At 36.8% G+C, this 7004-nt stretch overlaps 1 long non-coding RNA gene across 1 annotated transcript; it reads left to right on the top strand.

Moving 5' to 3' along the window:
* Window positions 1-2475: 2475 nt before the first annotated feature.
* Window positions 2476-4074, top strand: LOC136246689 (uncharacterized). Its single transcript, XR_010696768.1, has 3 exons — window positions 2476-3292; window positions 3349-3916; window positions 3965-4074. It is a non-coding gene; the product is annotated as an uncharacterized lncRNA (long non-coding RNA).
* Window positions 4075-7004: the final 2930 nt, after the last annotated feature.

Here is a 7004-nt window from a genome sequence, read left to right as displayed (position 1 = left end):
ATCCAGGCAAAAAGAGCCAGCATCCTGAGTAATCCCATGCAGCATGGGATACTGTGTGCCCCTGGTCTTGGCTTCCTTCATTAACAGAGGGATGGAGTTGCCAGGACAATGCACCTTGATATCTAATTTGCAGTAACCTACAATTGATAGACAAAATTTGTATTGCTACAACTCTGATATATTTCAATTATTTACAACTCTTTACTGTATCAATGAGTAGTAATGGTAAATACAGATCACAGTGTGTTAGTAAGATTGATGGATCTGCTAATGTCCCACAGCTACAGTACCTACATTCTAGTGCTCTTAATGATGTGCTTTGCTTGCTATAGCCTCTCTTATCTATTTTGTGGTCCCGTGCTGCTGCTTCCTGATGAACATATCAGAGACGACAGGACTGACATAGTTTTGGTGCATTTTCTACTCAGTTGCCATAAGGGCTTAAGATTCCATCTCTGTAAAGTACATGTACCAATCACCAATTGGTTTTACAACTGAAAAGTGTAAATTTGCTAATATTTCTACAATAATTAATTTCTTGCATATGTCCTTTGTGTATCTGCCTATCCATCTTGGCTGAGTAACAAGATATACAAATATTTCAGTAGATATATTCCAAGTTAACAATAGAGTTTCTACTATACTGAAATGTTTTTTTGTGTGTGCGGCTTTCTGCAAAGTTCACATATATAGAAAAAGATCTGCCCCACAGTTCTGACAACTTCTCAATGCTTAACACTACAATACATATGGTATAGTACTGCTTGCCAGTAAAATTACAGGTGAAAATAGATTCTTGGACCATTTTTGCAAAAGTCACTGTAGTAATTCATATGGCATGGTACGGGTATCCTTCAGTTTGGTGTGTGTATAGACATAGAAATTGACTTGAGCACACTTACATCATCATGGCTTAGTTTCAACCAATGATTCATTACATAGTAAACATTGAAAACCTTGTCCAACTAGTCATGAGTCATTGTATGTGATAGTGGTCATATGGTTGGCTGAGTCCACCCTTTATGTTGTGGTCCACTTTGGTCACATGCGTCCAAAGATTTACCTGCCATTTAACTTATTTCATTTTGTCCACATTCAGCATCATTAATTTATCAATGATGGTTTCATCTCTTATATGTGCTGTGGGAGTGTTGGGGAACAAACAATTAGACACTTAGTTGGACACTAAATACCGTATTACACTTGTCACTTTTCTGTATAATTATATAGAGACTTAATTGGGTGGTTAGTTGAATGCAACAGCTATGGGGCAAGGATAATATAACGGATGGGGGGATCGATTATTTTCAGCTGAAATATGTAGATCCCCGTACAAATGGTGTTAATAATAAATTTTGTAGAGGGGACACAAAAGTTCCTGTGGGAAATGTGTGTACAGACCTCTAGAAGCTCATGTTATGCATTTTGCACAGTTTATGAATGTGTTTCACCTCCACCTCCCCTGTTAAGTCAGTTTATAGATCTGCCATTGAGAAGACAATGTAACATTAATAAGTATTAATACATTAATTTACTAAAGTGATCTATAATTGTTTAAAAGTGGTAAAAGGTCTATTCCTTGCTCCCACAAAAGTATGCGTTGCAAAAGTATGCCTTGGTCTATGCCTTGGTCTATGCCTTGGTCTTTTAGTATTCCATTTATCACTGAAACCTCAATACATGCTGGATATAATACTGAACAGTTAAACAGTCCTTTCCCGATATTGAACACTTTGTAGTGAGCAGCTACACATGTGTCAACACTCAGCACTTCAATAGTAACACAATGGTGGAGATGATTACGAGTTGTCCAGTATTTTCAGGTCTTTACTGTAATTAGGCTATTTGTTTTAAGTGTTGGGGTTCATATGAAGGCAAATCTAAAATGCTTAAATTGCCAAAATTCATCCTTCGAGCCAGCTATATATTTCCTGCCTTTATAGACATTTTACCTCCTACTAGGATATACAAGCTCACTAGGATATACAAGCTCACTAGGATATACATAATACTAAACAGTTAGATAATGGGTGTCATACCATACAGATCACAGTGTGTTAGGTAACATCGGTGAAGTGTAACAAAATTGATGGATCTACTAATGTCCCACAGCTACAGTGCCTACATTCTAGTGCTCTTAAAGCTCAGCATTGCTTGGTATAGCTTTTTATCTATTTTGTGGTGCCACTGCTGCCTCCATCAGAGAAGACTGGACTGACATAACTGGTTGCATTTTCTACTCAATTATCATACGATTCCATCTCTGTATATACCTGTAAGTTATTGCAATATCTGCCTATCCAATAAATAGTCAGTAGTTATTGAATGTCTTGCATGCCTAAAATCTCACATCAATCTGCTTGTGCAGTATAAATGGTCATCATTGGTAACATTGATCTATTCACCTTGAGTTGTAGACATCCAACAAATACAAGCTGTCAATCTAACAGTGTACATGTTACTGTAACTACTATTTGTTCCAAATGCATGTTGAGATTCCAGTTGATAACACAACGGAAAATTTAAGCTGCCTGCAACTTTGGAGCCAGCTGCATATTTTTCTGCCATTATATGACGTTTTATAACAATTCATACCTCCTACTGGCATAGAACTCACAAGATCAAAAGACTTTGGAAAGTTTGACTAGAAAACAGGTGTGTTAAAAATGTGTGTAATTATCATGGTGTCATGAGTATCAAAGTGAAGTGTGTTTGCGGTATGAGACAAGTCTGTAGGTGTATTCCACCATCAGGCTGGGAACTTTGGCATTTGAACAGGTAAGCTGTTGTGCTCACCTGATACTATTATGTTGTGGTCATATTTACAAGCTAACAAGGAGCCAACTACAGCAACAAGGAGCCAACTACAGCAACATGCAAGGAGCCAACTACAGCAACATGCAAGGAGCCAACTACAACAACAAGGAGCCAACTACAGCAACAAGGAGCCAACTACAGCAACATGCAAGGAGCCAACTACAACAACAAGGAGCCAACTACAGCAACAAGGAGCCAACTACAGCAACATGGAGCTAACTATGAACAGGGACTATTAAAATAAGTGATTTTTAATAATCATTGTTTATGCTGGTTTTATACAGGGTTGATGTGTGCTGTTCATTATGTGTATAATATTAGTCATGTGCATTCCACATGACATGGTACAGGATAAGTGCATGGCTCTATACTTTGTACTCTAATACACAGCTTGCTATATTAAGGCTATTAGGTTGTGCCAGTTCAATGTTGACAATGCACAGTGCAGCTACCAGTGTGTGTCATTGCAGAACAAGTATGTGCTTTGTTCATATAATCATGACCTGTTTTATGTATTGTTTTGTCACATAGAATCCAGTTGGAACAACAACATTGAGCCACAAGTTGGTCTGGAGAGCAAGGTTTGGCTGGTATCAACTGAGTTTCTCTGTATCCAGCTAGTCGCTAAAAGACCTTTGAACAAGATATTTGTACATGTGTACGAATATTAATTTTATGTCAATTTGCATTCCCAACACCACCACAATGAAGGTTGGGACGCTATTGGGGATTTGTCCTCTTTGGTATGGAAACAAGTTCAGAAGGAGCCTATTATTTGTGAATCTACTATTGATGACTCCACCTCTGAAACTTGTATTGTTGATTTAAGAGTGCGTGGTGTTTGGGAATCCCAACTTGATGCTATTTTTGATGTGCGTGTATTTGATACTGATGCTCCTTCATATTGCAGTCGGTCTACTGAAGTTGAGAAAAAAGGAAGTATTCTCTAGCTTAAGCACACCATGCTAGTTTTACCCCACTTTTCTTTAGTGTTGATGGTCTACTTGGTGGTGAAGCAAATTTCTTATTAAAGTGTCTAGCTGATCATCTGGCTGCGAGGTGGGAAAAGTCATACAGTGTTGTCATGGGCTGGGTAAAAGTAAGGTTCTCCTTTGTACTCCTTCGTGCTACTTTGCTTTGTGTTCAGGGCTCTCGGGCAAGATGGTGGTCATTTGGGGTGGTTGATGGAGCATCTATGTCTGAAACATTGTAACTGAACAATTTATTTCTTTGTTTTCCTAATTTATTTCTTATTGCTATGTTTTGTCTTTGTTGTAAAAATAATAATAATACTTAATTTAAGTATAATTTTTTTTAAATTATTATTTTTTTGCATTTCAAACATCATTGTGGTAATAGTGCAGTGGTAATGTGTTTAGATGACATGCTAGTAAGAGTTTTCCAGTTGATTTGTCACTCAAAACTTCAGTGTTAGGTGTTACTAACATGAGCTGACCATTCTTTGAGTCTACATAGCCAGTAACTGGATTTTAGAGAACCATCCTTTTGGGAACAAGCAAAAGTAGTAGTTTCAGCAGGTATAATAAATTTGGGTAAAGTAACTATTAAACCTCACTGTGAAGTTTCACACCCAGAGCTTGTTTTTGCTAGGAGATGTGGATGATTAGAAACATGTAGTGATTCCACATGCATTAACTTACAAATTGGGTGATTTGTTCAGGTGATGGAATTGTTAAAACTAAGTATTTAGAAAATGGTGTGCATAAAATCCTTTGATCTTTGGGAAAATCACGAAGAGACTCTGGAGAGGTTCTCTAAACTCATTATAGAGACCTTCTACATAACAGATAGGTATCTGTGCATATCTCCAGTTAAGGGAGTCAACACACAACATGCTTGCTACAATAATAAAAACCTGGCTAAAATTTCAAATGATTAAAACATATACACTTCATCATTAGCAAACATGTAGTGAAGTGTTGGTCTGTGGGTAATGCCTTGTCACGCAAACAAAAGCTTTAAAATTAATACACTGATTCCATTCATTATAGCTGCACTGTATTATTTCCTTGTAACCAACAGTGTATTTACTTAAGCTCAGACTCAAGTCACCGACTGGCCTGGAATTATTTTCTGCATTCAGCATTACCTGCTTCACAGGCTTATTGTTAGCATCCTTGTATATAGAGGGATAGTTGTCTAATTATTCCGAACAGTCTGTAGGTTTTCACTACAATCATCAGCATTGTTGTTAAATCATTCACAAGTATATATAGAAAACAATAATGGCCTTTTTGAGCAAGCCTTGTGAGCTGTGGCACGCCATTACAAACAGAACTTCAATTAGATTTAATTTCTGTGTATTTGTGGCTTTACGCCAGAATCAACAACATAGTAGATATAGCCACAAATACACAGAAATTAAATCTAATTGAAGTTCTGTTTGTATTGGTGTGTATTCTAATAACAAGGAAACCACTCGAAGTCTGTATTGACACCTTCTCGTTTGAGGGAGAAGCCTATTAAGCAGTACCATTTAGTATCCTAGTAAACCCTAATACAGTATAATTAGTCAGACAAATATTCAATATTCAGTATTCTAATAACAAGGAAACCACTCGAAGTCTGTATTGACACCTTCCCGTTTGAGGGAGAAGCCTATTAAGCAGTACCATTTAGTATCCTAGTAAACCCTAATACAGTATAATTAGTCAGACAAATATTCAATATTCAGTATTCTAATAACAAGGAAACCACTCGAAGTCTGTATTGACACCTTCCCATGAGGAGCATAAATTATTTAGATGCCACAAATTCTCATTTACTTAAGTAATACATTTTCAATCTGTCCTGAATATTGAATATTTGTCTGACTAATTATACTGTATTAGGGTTTACTAGGATACTAAACAGTACTGCTTAGTAGGCTTCTCCCTCAAACGCCCAGAATTCCACCATTAAAACCATCATAATAATATAGAAACATGATACACAACAAAATCACCTTTATGGAATAGTCTTAGTGCATCTAACTTCAAATTCAACCTTAAGAACAAGACAACACTCACAGATGGCAGAATATTGTTGTTGTTTTTTAAATTGCCAAAACTCGATTGTTGCATTGGTCTTTCAGAGTCACAAGACTAGAGGCCAAACAAAGCAGCACGCAGCCACCATGTCATGCCAATAAACTTATAAATTACTGGTGGCATGTGTATACAGTACAAAATTAAAATAAGTTGAATGATTTAAAATAAAATGTGACCGGATCTTTGAAAAGGGGTCTCATAGCCTTTCCAAATTCCTAAGTTTGACTACTCATAACTCCTTGAGATTTTATCCTGTCACCTTCATATTACACTACGAAATAGTGCTATGTTATAGCAGTGTAATGTGATCAAATTGCAGGGTGGTACCATATTCACAATTAAGTTATGGGTTGCCAAGGCTATAAGACCCCTTTTTGCAGATCCAGTCACAAATATTGCTGAGGAAACGAAAGACATGAGTGTCAAACAAGTCAGCAGCTATGTTAAACCATTGTGGAGCATGTCAAACCTTTTAAAAAAAGTATTCAGACACAATGGCAATGGTACATTATGATGATATTGGATAAGTATACAGAGATCTATTAGCTTGCTAAAGGTATATATAACAACGTTGAAACCGGGTCACTACTGCTGACCCGGATCGCTGTACTCTGTCATATTCCAAGAATTTCTGTATTTCTGCTGCCAAAATTAATAAGACAGTCTGGTGTTTTTTCTAACAAGCTCACAAGTTTAAATTTCAACCTGGAATATGCCCCAGTTGAGTACTGCTCAAAACCATAATGTCCAATCTACTGTACAATCATAGTAGCCTCATTCCTATCATAGTAGCCTCATTCCTATCATAGTAGCCTCATTCCTATCATAGTAGCCTCATTCCTATCATAGTAGCCTCATTCCTATCATAGTAGCCTCATTCCTATCATAGTAGTCTCATTCCTATCATAGTTATAATATACATTTTGAATGCAAAAACATATAATTGGCTATGTTAGTTTCAAACTTCACTTCATCAGTGTATAGCTGTATGGTGGAAATTGTGTGTATGGCTGTATGCTTTTAATGAATTTCAGAGCTTCCTTCGATCATGAAATTCATGATCTGTACCTAGGCCTGATGATGCAATTGGCATCAATCACTATTAACATCATAGGAACAATAGTAACTGCTGTGATC

The sequence above is a fragment of the Dysidea avara genome, chromosome 1, assembly GCF_963678975.1.
Source record: "Dysidea avara chromosome 1, odDysAvar1.4, whole genome shotgun sequence".
NCBI lineage: Eukaryota > Metazoa > Porifera > Demospongiae > Dictyoceratida > Dysideidae > Dysidea > Dysidea avara.
Note: the sequence above shows the minus strand (reverse complement) of the source record. Positions and strands in the feature narration are given on the sequence as shown.